Below are 12483 nucleotides of genomic sequence, written 5' to 3' on the forward strand. Positions count from 1 at the left end.
GTGCAGTGATGTGTCCTATAAGGAGCATTGGTGGAAAATCTGATGGCAGAATGGTAAAAAACATCCAGCCACTCGAGAGCACCCTTACCTGATGATCTATAAATTACATCTCCTTAATCTAGCATGGGTAGGATGGTCATCTTAATCAGGGTTAGTTTGGCATCTGGGTTGAAAGAGGAGCAATTAACCTTAACCTGCAGCTTGGATATGTGCTGAGAGAATGACAGTGTACCGTCTAGCCCTACTTCCAAGAACGTGTATGAGGTGACTACCTCAAACTCTAAACCCTCAGTGGAAGTAATCACACCGGTAGGGGGAGGGGCATTCTTCTTACCGAACCACATTACCTTTATTGTGAAGGTGTTGAGAACATGGTTAAGGGCAGAGAAAGCTTGTTGGATACTAAGAAAGCTTTGTTGTATAATGTTAACGCAAAATCCGGGGAGTGACCAGCTGAGTATACATTTGATACTTCAGTATATTTAAAACCAAATCCTTTTAGACTTTTACTCAAGTGGTATTTTACTGAGGGACTTTTCATTTCCTATTAAGGTACCTTTCCTCAAGTATGACAATTAGGTACTTTTTCCACTATTGGCCCTCTCTCATTCAGTAGGCTGTAGATCCAGACAGAGACGGTGGTGTGGAGGCTGGGGTTGGGATGGACAGCTGCTGCTGCTACTGCTGTTGCCAGAGGAGTTTGGCAGTACTAATGAGCAGGCCGGCACCATGCCACACACACACACACACACACACACACACACACACACACACACACAGACACATACATACACACACACACACACACTCTGAGAGGAGGCGCTCCAGGGTCAACAATAGTCTGCAGCCAGCCAAACGAGGAGCAAGAAGAGATTCACCCCCATAGCTGGCTGTCAGCGTTGTCTGTTTGAGTTGAGAAACTGCTGTGCTCCCCTCGTCGTGACCCTCAGTGCATTGGATGGGAGGGCAATGTGTTGTGTGTACGATGCTGTGTAATTTGGACAAGCCACATTCCCCTTTAAACAAAGGGCCTCGCTGCATTTTTTGGCTAGAGCGAAGAGACATTTATCTTCTTCTGAGAGGATTTTTTTAAGGCACGAGGATGGATACTATGTTTGCCAGCAATTACTAGACGGAGTGATAGCAAGGAGGAAATGTTGGGAACAGTCAGGAAAGAGAGACAACAGCTGCTAGCTCATGAAAGATGGAAGAGGCACAGATGGTTCATAATGGCTGCATTAAAAAGCACTGTAAGGAATTGATGTCAATTATATTAGTCTCGCTACATACTAAGAAGTGTTTCGGGCAGGCCAGCAGCACATACAATAATAAAGTGCATTCTTACACAGTAGATGGCAGGACCTGTAGTCATACATGTCCTAAATGATTTAGGTTCCCTACAGAGCTGTACAAATTGAATGTCCAATGTCAGCTAGACATAGAGTAGGTTGCATTTTAAAGATTAGAACACATTCTATTATTCCCTGGACCAAGAGTGTGTAAAGGCACAGACTAGTATATACTATAAATAACCAAAGAGATTATAGATACGATAACATGTATTATTTGTACATCCATGCAAGGTGGATGAACTTCAAACACAAGCATTTACGCGGTGGGAATAAACATGGCGTTCAGTTGGCGAAGTGGTTTAAGGCACTGCTTTGCAGTGCAAGAGACATCCCTGGTTCGAATGCAGGCTGCCTCACATTTGCCTGTGATTGGGAGTCCCACAGGGCAGCCCAGCATTGGCCGGGGTAGGCCGTCATTGTAAACCAGAATTTGTTCTTAACCCACTTGCCTAGTTAAATCATAAAAAATCACTTCTATTGCAGCTATTCACACCTATAATGTTGTGCAGACTTGTCCAGTCTCACACTGACATTATTCTGTGCAGTAATAGTTTGCCTAAGGGTCTGAGCTGCCTAGGAGGCAGCATTCAAGCAGAGAGAGAGAGGGCTGGTGTATCTCTCATGATTTAAACACTATGGATGGATAGAGGAAGGAAGGGAGAGAGGACACTAGGGAGGGTGAGGGGAAAATGCTGATCTCCACAGAGCGAGCTGGGGCTGCTGAGGGGAGAGGAACCCTCCGAGGGACAAGGTACTGATGCCTGGCTACAGAGGAGAGAGAAAGAGAGAGAGACAGAGAGAGAGAGAGAATGGAGGGAGGCTCCCTCAGGGCCAGAATTGCCAGAGAAAGAGAGAGAGAGAGACAGAGATAGAGTGGGGAGAGGAGACCTCCCTTAGGGCCAGGATTGCTCTTACCTTTTGCTGAAGGTGAAGAATGGAGTGGAATGGAAACTCCTGCCCAGCTCCTTCTCCTCCATGTTAATCAGTGGTTGGTCTAGCTCCCTCTATCTCATGTTAATCATGGTTGGTCTAGCTCCTTCTCCCCTATGTTAATCAGTGGTTGGTCTAGCTCCTTGTCCTCCATGTTAATCATGGTTGGTCTAGCTCCCTCTATCTCATGTTAATCGGTGGTTGGTCTAGCTCCCTCTATCTCATGTTAATCATGGTTGGTCTAGCTCCTTGTCCTCCATGTTAATCAGTGGTTGGTCTAGCTCCTTGTCCTCCATGTTAATCAGTGGTTGGTCTAGCTCCCTCTATCTCATGTTAATCAGTGGTTGGTCTAGCTCCCTCTATCTCATGTTAATCAGTGGTTGGTCTAGCTCCTTCTCCTCCATGTTAATCAGTGGTTGGTCTAGCTCCTTGTCCTCCATGTTAATCAGTGGTTGGTCTAGCTCCCTCTATCTCATGTTAATCAGTGGTTGGTCTAGCTCCCTCTATCTCATGTTAATCAGTGGTTGGTCTAGCTCCTTCTCCTCCATGTTAATCAGTGGTTGGTCTTGCTCCTTGTCCTCCATGTTAATCAGTGGTTGATCTAGCTCCTTGTCCTCCATGTTAATCAGTGGTTGGTCTAGCTCCCTCTATCTCATGTTAATCAGTGGTTGGTCTAGCTCCCTCTATCTCATGTTAATCAGTGGTTGGTCTAGCTCCCTCTATCTCATGTTAATCAGTGGTTGGTCTAGTTCCTTCTCCTCCATGTTAATCAGTGGTTGGTCTAGCTCCTTCTCCTCCATGTTAATCAGTGGTTGGCTAGCTCCTTCTCCACCAAGTTAATCAGTGGCAGTGGCTTATTATGATACACCATGTACTTAGTATAAACTGAAATACAAAATTCGACTCAAAGGTTAGTCATCTTTCAATAGTAGTTAGTCACCTTAACTTTCTACAGTCCATCACTACCTCTGATGCCGTCCCACAGCAGTAGGGTACAAGGGGTCCCTTAGTCGGATTCCCTGAGTAGAAGAGGTGGAGGCGGACCACTCTCCAATGTGACCCGCTCACTTAAATCTCTAATGAGCCTGGCAGACATTCAATGAATAATAATGTTCTTAAAGGTGCACTTTGCACTCTCACCACCGTAGTGATGGCCATTTTTACAGTATGCTGGTATATTTGCCGTTGCTCATGGCCTTTCATGGGAATGAGTAGAGAGGGTACATAGGGCACAGTGCTACACGTAATGCCCCCTCGTCCCTGGGATGGGTCCATGGATTACATGACCAGGTTTTTTCCAGGACGCCCTCAGAGTAGGACCGCCGCTAAGGACCCCCTCACACCCAAATCCCAGTTCATTCCTATTGGCTCTGGCAGGTCAGGGCTTTGAGCAGGAAGCTCTCTGCTGAGCCCTGAACCTGAACAGGGTGCCTCATTAATATTACTGGTCTGTCCCATAGCTAATGCTATAAAGCATGAGACTGCTACGGGGGGTGGGGTACCAGTGGCGTCCTCATTAAGAACAACCTTCTCCACCCATATTTCCCCTCCACCTACCTACTCTGCCATTCCTACCTCTCCACCTACAGTACCTCCTCTCCTGCTCATTCTCCGCCACCTCCACTCACCCCCTCCCTTCCACCTCCCCTCGCTCCACCATGTTCTCCCTCCTGCCGCCTTTTCCTACAAAGTAAAATCTTGAGTGAATGAAGCAGAATCTGGTTCCAATTCAATTAAGAGACTTGAAAATGGGTCAAGTTCATGTTAATGAATTCCTAAATCATTAGTCGCCCAGCAGGGTGTGACTGAGGTAAGATAGAGAGGAGAGAGGCAGCAGGACCTCCAGGGGTCAATCCCAGACCCAGTGTCCCAGGGGAGCCCGTCACAGCACACACCTCATTTGCCAAGTGTCCTGCATCAATGTTTACATTAGAACACAGCCCCTGTCGTCACAGCGCCACACACACACACACCACACATCTGTAAAACAGGATCTGTGTGCAGGCTCCCAATGCACTGACGTGTGTGTATTGTATGTGTGTGCATGTGTGTAGGGATGGGTATCTCTTGTTATTAGAAATAAATCATCTGGCAGAGGACCCCCTGAAGTACACGGATCCCACTTTGAGGACACCTGCACTACTGGTTTAAATATGGCATCCAGTTCACCCTCTGTCAGAAGCAGTGTATGTAGAGTGTAGAGTTTCCTAGTGAAACAGAGGAGTTGAGGGTAGGTCTAGGGTCTGTCATGTAGACAGTTGTTGCATCGGGCATGTTGCCATGCCAATAATGACAGCTATTTTCCCCATTGCGTTCTAATGCAGCTGACTGGGGAGTGGGGCAAAAGCTGAGGAGGTTGGCCTATATGTGTTCCATAATGCATGAGGAGCTTGAAAGAGATGGTATATGTTTGGCTGTCACAGTTCTGTCTCTCTTTCTTTGTCCCTCTCTCTCTCTCTGTATCTAATTGTCCCCCTCTCTCTAATTCCCTCTGTCTCTCTCAAATAGCCCCAGTGACCTGCTAGCTAGGGGAACCCAGAACCTTGTTCCTGTTGGGAAGATGATTAACCTCCTCCACTGAGCAGAAACCTACTGATGTTCGACCATTAATGCATGAGTAGGTACACATAGTGATGTCTAATCTGTTGGGTTTTTCCCTCTCCCCCTGAAAGTTACTTTAAAAAAAAAAATCCGATACAAATGGATTGTGTAAACAGTGTGTTTTGTTTTCCTCCCACCTCAGCCCAACTCAACACCATCCATAATGACAAAAGGGAACGCAGGGGAAGGAGGGTGGAGAACGAGGGGAGGATGGCTGAGGGGCAATTTTACAGATCCCATTCCCCCGCCTGCTATAGGAGCCGCCTCACTTTTTGATTAAGATCCAATCATTCCCCCTTTGACAGATCTTGAATGTAAAGTACACCAACAGGCCACGATTGATGGGAAGATAAGCGGAGGCTGTGGCGAGAGCCGAACAACAACAGCAGCCACAGTACTAATGGTCCCTCTTAGAGGAGCAGATCATATCAAGACAGAGCCTAGAGTACAGGTTACGGGGTATGCTAGCTTGGACACTAGGCTATTCATTCCTCACATCGAGTATTATCGCAAACAAGGAAGCCACCAAACTGGATCTCCTCCATTTGGAACACGGTTGATTAATTTATGCCAGCAGCTCAGTTTTCTCCGGTTTAAACTTTGACAACTATATATTTTTCACAATAGAGTTCTCTACTCTGGGGAAGTTTGTCTCAGTATACTCATTGATATACCATAGCTCCTTGAATGTGTCTCTTAGGGAGCAGTAACAATGTCAAGAGGCACTTTTTAATAAAAAGCTTTTTTTGGCCATTAATAAAGCTCACCATTATCTTCATCAGTTTCATAGTTTCAACCATCTCAGGGGCCATAGCTGCCATTAATCCCATTCATCAGATCATACGATTGGAACACAGAACACAGAACAAGCCCATAACCAAGCCAACCATGACACAGACCCAAGAACCAAAACACATCCAGGATACATATCCAAATCCAAACCCAAAAACCTGAACTCCAGCCAGAACCAGATGCAGGAGACAAACACAAACACCAGCCCAGAACTCCCAGCCTGGGGAGATGTTGAGTACGTCCCAAATGGTACCCTATTACATATATAGTGCACTGCTTTTAACCTGGGGTCCACAGAGCTTTGGTCAAAAGTAGTGCACTATACAGAGAAGAGGGTGCCATTTGGAACTCACCCTGTCTTCTTCCCTCCATGTCTTTTCCTGCCAATTCCTACCAACAGTGGTCATATTAATCACACATACAGAAAAGATAGGAAACGAATTACCCTATTGGAGTAAAAAATGACCCTGCCCACAATCCCTCAGCCATTCGCTAAAGATATGTTGTAAACATTTCCAAAGCAGAAAAATGGTGATTAAAGATATCCAATTAGCCTACAAATGGCACCCTATTTACCTGCTGCACTAGTTTTGAGCAGAGTCTTATGGGCCCAGGTCAAATGTACAGTACTAAATAGAGAATAAGGTGCCATTTGGGATGAAACCATAATGTTGATTACGTTATGTGAATGCACTGTGCAGCAGTAGAACGCCAGTGGGCAGTTTGTCTTCTCTCTTTCCATCAAATCCACTGGATGCTTAGCATCTGTTCAATATCTCTCCCAGCATCTAACATCCCTTGTTTTCCTTGTGTAGCACCAATGTTTTAGGATACGCTAGCTAGCCTATATCCCTGCCCACATCACATGTATAGGCGGCGTGGTGAGAATGTCAGTTAGAAATGCCTTTTAAGTCCCTTAACAGACCATATGCTGATTCAGGTTCAGTATGCCTGGTAGGTCTGAGGAGAGCTGAACGTGGCGTAACAAAACAGCCTTCAAAGGATTGACAAGAGAGGGATAAAAGAGCCTTTGGGTGAAGGTCTCCAAGAGCACAACATCCCCACTCTTCTCACTTCCTTCCTGGGATCCCAACACACTAGATAAACACTGACATATTACTCTGTTGAATAAAAATGACATATACACACAGATTACAGACAGGCCGCAATTTGCATTCACATTTGCCTCTCTATTTCCACTGCTTTTCTTTACAATTTCTCCTCATGACTAATCTAAATAAAACATCTTTATTTTTGCATTTAAAGGGGCAGTCTGCAGTTGCTACATCTGTTGACTAATAAATCAATTATATGTACCCATTAATTATTGAAGAATATAATATAAGAAATGCCTCATTAGCTATAATGCTTATATCATGGAATGTCAGTCCTTGCATCCAGAACTCTGTCTATGAATTTGAAAGTCGTTACATTTCTCCAGCTTTGTTATTGGTTCAACAGCTCATTGCCCCTTTACGCCTCAGTCTTGGATATATTCCTATTTTTTGACAGTATGCAAATCTCCTTTTCTTCCAGTACTCAAATGTTTATACTTACGCACCTGTAACCGACACTGTTTGGTATAAAGGACAATTAAAGAGTGCAGACGGCCTTCTATAATTCCTAGAACGCTTCCAAAAGGCTAGGTGTGAGTAAGAAGATGTCAGATGGATTCTATGTCAACAAGGAGGGAACGTTTGGAGAGAAGAGAAGAAGACAAGCATACAATAAAAGAGAAAAGTTGGTATGTGTTCCGGTATTATCAACCTAAATCACCTACACGAAGGCATGAAAACAAGTTTACATGTGTAGCCTGGCGAAAGTAAACCCAGCACAGGACACAAACTAATTAGGGGTTGTTTATTCTGTCGAAGCTTAATTTTAAAATGGGATCATGTAGAAGGGAAATCACCACAAGATGACCATAAAGTAAAGTTCAGTCTAAATCACAATCAAGTTAAATAAATCTGTTAGTAAAGTGCATAAAAACAATCTGAGTACAATAAGTACAAAGTGAAACGTATAATCAGTAGTGGCCCTGCTCTGAACACACTGTCCACGTAATACCCTAACCCCACATGGAACAGTAGATCCTCATCTCACCCATAAGGCAGCTCATCAACTCAACACTGGTATTCAGCTAGAAAGAAGCTAACATCCTCATGTCAATCCATCTAAAGTAACGTTGGACCCACGGTGGATTTCAACAGCTCTCCAGTGTAATTGCTAGCTCTCACTCTTACACACTGTGCATGCGCAATCCCATAACCGCGTCACACCTTATTATGGATCTTTAAAGTGACAGTGTCATCTAGTGGATATAAATGAATAAAGGTACGCGCTTTTACCACCTGGTTACATTCTCTCCTGCTACAAAGTCAACGTCCTCTGTGACGTAGCACAACTTCTCTTATAGCTTCTCTGAAGAATACAGTACCCAGACTGGTTTAAACCTGGCACAACACTTCAGAACTGAATGAAACTGAATTATTACAAGCTGATTTAGGAACGTTATATGGGTTAGTGTGTACCCCAGCGTTTGCTCTGGTACTTCTGCATGGAGCAGGAAAAGGCACTTCAATATCTGGTTCATTCACAGAATCATCTGCATTAACTGGCTCAGAACCAACTTGTTCCTCATTAATATCTTCATCTTCCTCTCTACTGGAAAAAATAACTGTCACTATCAGCGTTACCCACAGGTTCTGTGTTTTCCTCTCTAGTTACCTTAGAATCTGAGACTTCCTCTAACACTACAAACTCAGGAGTAGAAGGCTCTGGCAAACAATTAACAGGAGGGGCGATGGGGGTCACTGGCACACTGTTCTTCACTAACCTAGGAGCAGGGACAGGATGGTCACTCACACATGGCCTTAGAATAACCCTATGAACCGTTTTTACAGGCCCAGCCTCTAAAGGCTTGACCTGTAGTACCCTGTACCTCGATCACTCTGTACACAGTAGGACCCCAAACATCCTGAATCTTGTTTCTACCCTTAGGTCTGTGGCGTAAGTAAACCAGCTGGCCTACTGACATTACACTTTGTCTTTGTGAAGTTCAACTCTCTCTGCTGCTTCTTGTTCTGTGTACTCTCTTGCTCTTTCATATGCCTTGTTCAAACGCTCCTGGTGAACAACCAACCAGTCATGTTTCTTGTCGAGCACCTGCTCTTGACCTAACGAAGCATCAACAGGAAGGTGTGGATGGACCCCGAATAGCAGGTAGTACGGCGAGTACCCAGTGGTGGAATGGGGCATCACATTATAGACATACACCAACTAAGGTAATTTCTCAGGCCAACTGCACTTCTTTAATGGAGGTAGTGTGCGCAGGAGATAATGGAGCATTCTATTAAACCTCTCGCACTTAGCATTTCCCCCAGGGTGATGGGAGGATCATGCAGGTTTTCTTGGCTCAATAAAGCTTCCACAACTTGGCGATGACTTCACTCTCAAAATGTCTCCCTCAGTCAGAGTGCAATCCCTTAGGTACCCCATACTTCATGAACCACTCCTTAAGAAGTACCTTAGCTGCAGTATGCACTTTCTGGTCACGAGTTGTGAACGCCTGAGTGAACTTAGTGAAAACATCCGTTACCACAAACACATTCTCACGACCATCAGACGCAGGTTCAAGGATGGTGAAATCCACTACAACAACTTCAAAGGGCCGTGAAGCTAGGGTTTCATTGGTGCCTGTATTTTGGGCTGTGGCATCTTTGTCAGAAAACATATCTGGCATTTCTTCACCCACTGCTCAACATCTTCATACAGCCCAACCCAGAAACATCTCTGTTTCTGTAGGTTCTGTGTGCATTCTATCCCCTGGTGTCCCATCCGATCATGTACACTTTCAAGTACTGGTTCTTTCAAGCAAGCTGGCAACAGGAGCTGGTGACATTCACCTACGTAGGTGTCCTCAATTATACGGTACAACAACCTCTTTTACTCATGAACATAACTGGCTTAGTTAATCCTGACCTCTCCTTGTGAGTAGGTTTTTTCTGTCTGTTCCAAAACTTCCAGAACTCTGAGTGTAGGGTCTATGTCGTGAAACTTGCGTAACTCATCTTTAGAGTAACCTCCACGAAGTGCTGGTGTGTTACCCTGAGACTCACTACTATCAGTAGCCACCCTGGCTAGTATGGTTCCAGAGCTGCCCCTTTTTGAATGACATTGCAAATTGCCACACAATCATCATACTCGGCATCATCATTACCAAGCGCAGGCTCAGGCTCCCTTGCAAACGGCTGCCTAGAGAGGGCATCTGCAGCTGTATTGCAGCGTTCTGGGCGGTACCAACGTTAGCTAGCTAGATCTGCCTAACTTTAATTGTCCATAATCCAGTTATGGAATCTGCACAGTAGCTAGCTAGCTACCTATAGTGATGTCTGTATGAAGAACATTTTTTTTTGCTAGTTTGTAGTTAAAACTGTCAATGCACGATTGACATCATAGGTTGGAGGCTCTGAGAGTTGGCATAGATTAGACAAGTGAACACTTTAGGGGTTGTTAGCTACATAAAAATAAACTGAACCAATCGCGTCTGCTGTCTATTTTTCAGGCTAGAGACCATGTTGCAGAGCCTTCAGTGGGCAAGCGGTCATTTGATTGATGAAGAGATGGCCAGCAATCTAATACTGTTGTAGAGGAGTTCCTGCAGGCAAAGGACATGCAACGGAAACCTTAGCAAGATGGCAAGTTGTAACATTTGTATAATATTTTTGTGTGGCAAAGACTATCATTTTACTTGTCCTGTGTCGTTCCTGATTAATGTATCTTTTTGTGTTATTTTTGTATTTAGTTTTTTACAGCTCTTCAGGTCCTACTCACTATTGTCAGACGCTCAGCTGGATGAGAGGATCAAAGAGCTGATTGGGCAGAATGAAGATCTTGGTGCAGAGTCTGTGAGGGCACGCTTAAGAGGGTCAGACAGAGTCTGATCCGTGTCAACCCCCAAGGAGCTGCGAGGAGAGCCATGCTGCAGTGGCTACACCAGAGGCAGTGCAGAGTTGCAGGCCCAGATTCTTTGTGGCACATCGAAGGACAACCATAAACTAATCCGGTAAGAGCATATGCTTAGGCCTCCGGAACACTACACGTTTATGCAATCTTAACATTGTTAAAAAAAACGTATGATTTATCTGGTTCTATGGTCATGAAAGAATTGTGGCCCTATTCTTGGGTATACAGTCCCTTCAGAAAATATTTACACCTCTTGACTTTTTCCACATTTTGTTTTGGTACAACCTGAATTTAAAATGGATTAAATTGAGACTTTGCCACTGGCCAACACACAATACCCCATAATGTCAAAGTGGAATTATGTTTTTTTTTATTTTTTACTAATTCATTTAAAAATGAACAGCTGAAATGTCTTGAGTCAAAAAGTATTAAACCCCTTTGTTATGGCAAGCCAAAATATTAAGTTCAGGAGTACAATTTTGGAATGACTACCTCATCTCAAGGCACTGTAACTGTATTAATGTTATCGACAATAAAAACAGAATGGCGTCACTATGAGAGAAAAACACGTTTTTGTAAAACAAATGTATCTTGATTTTTAGGTGGAGGATTGTTATCCATGGTGCTGTGGATGGTTACAGCAGACTTGTTGTGTTTCTGACAACAACAGGAGTGCCACAGTCATGGAGTCATTCGAAGCAGCCATCACCAGCTATGGAGTACCATCCCGGGTGAGATGTGACCGGGTGGTGAAAACAACCATATCTGTGCCTTCATGGAGCAGTTCAGGGGTGATGAGAGGAGCACTCACAACCAGAGGATAGAGCGGATGTAGGGGAACATCTGGCATGGAGTCTCCAACATTTACCATGACGTATTCACTTTCTTGGAGACAGAGCAGATCATCGACATCATCAATGAGGAGCACCTGTGGGCACTGCACTTTGTGTCAGTTGAACCACCATGGGCTGAGGATTGAACAATGTCAGTCAGCTCTGCAATTATTCATCTCATGTTCCCCGGCAACGCAGAGGGCCAATCTGACAGCAGAAAGGGATTTGTTCGCCCCAGCTTCAAGCAGCATCACCTCTCAAGCCACCACCTTAGCTCCTCCAACCACCACCACCAACTCAGTTCCTCCAACCAACACCACCTCAGTTCCTCCAACCACCACCACCTCAGCTTCTCCAACCAACACCACCTCATCTCCTCCAACCAACACCATCTCAGCTCCTCCAACCAACACCACCTCCTTCAACAACCACCACCACCTCAACTTCTCCAACCACCACCACCACCACCACCACCACCTCAGCTTCTACAACAAACACCACCTCAGCTCCTCCAACCACCACCACCTCAGCTACTCTAACCAACACCACCTCAGCTCCTCTAACCAACACCACCTCAGCTCCTCTAACCAACACCACCTCAGCTTCTCCAACCACCACCACCTCAACTTCTCCAACCACCACCACCTCAACTTCTCCAACCACCACCACCTCAACTTCTCCAACCACCACCACCACCACCACCTCAGCTTCTACAACAAACACCACCTCAGCTCCTATAACCAACACCACCTCAGCTCCTCTAACCAACACCACCTCAGCTCCTCTAACCAACACCACCTCAGCTCCTCCAACCAACACCACCTCAGCTCCTCTAACCAACACCACCTCAGCTCCTCCAACCAACACCACCTCAGCTCCTCCAACCAACACCACCTCCTTCAACAACCACCACCACCTCAACTTATCCAACCACCACCACCACCACCACCACCTCAGCTTCTACAACAAACACCACCTCAGCTCCTCCAACCACCACCACCTCAGCTACT

The sequence above is a fragment of the Oncorhynchus mykiss genome, chromosome 25 (genome assembly GCF_057628025.1).
Source record: "Oncorhynchus mykiss isolate SJ-2025 chromosome 25, ASM5762802v1, whole genome shotgun sequence".
In the NCBI taxonomy this organism is placed as follows: domain Eukaryota; kingdom Metazoa; phylum Chordata; class Actinopteri; order Salmoniformes; family Salmonidae; genus Oncorhynchus; species Oncorhynchus mykiss.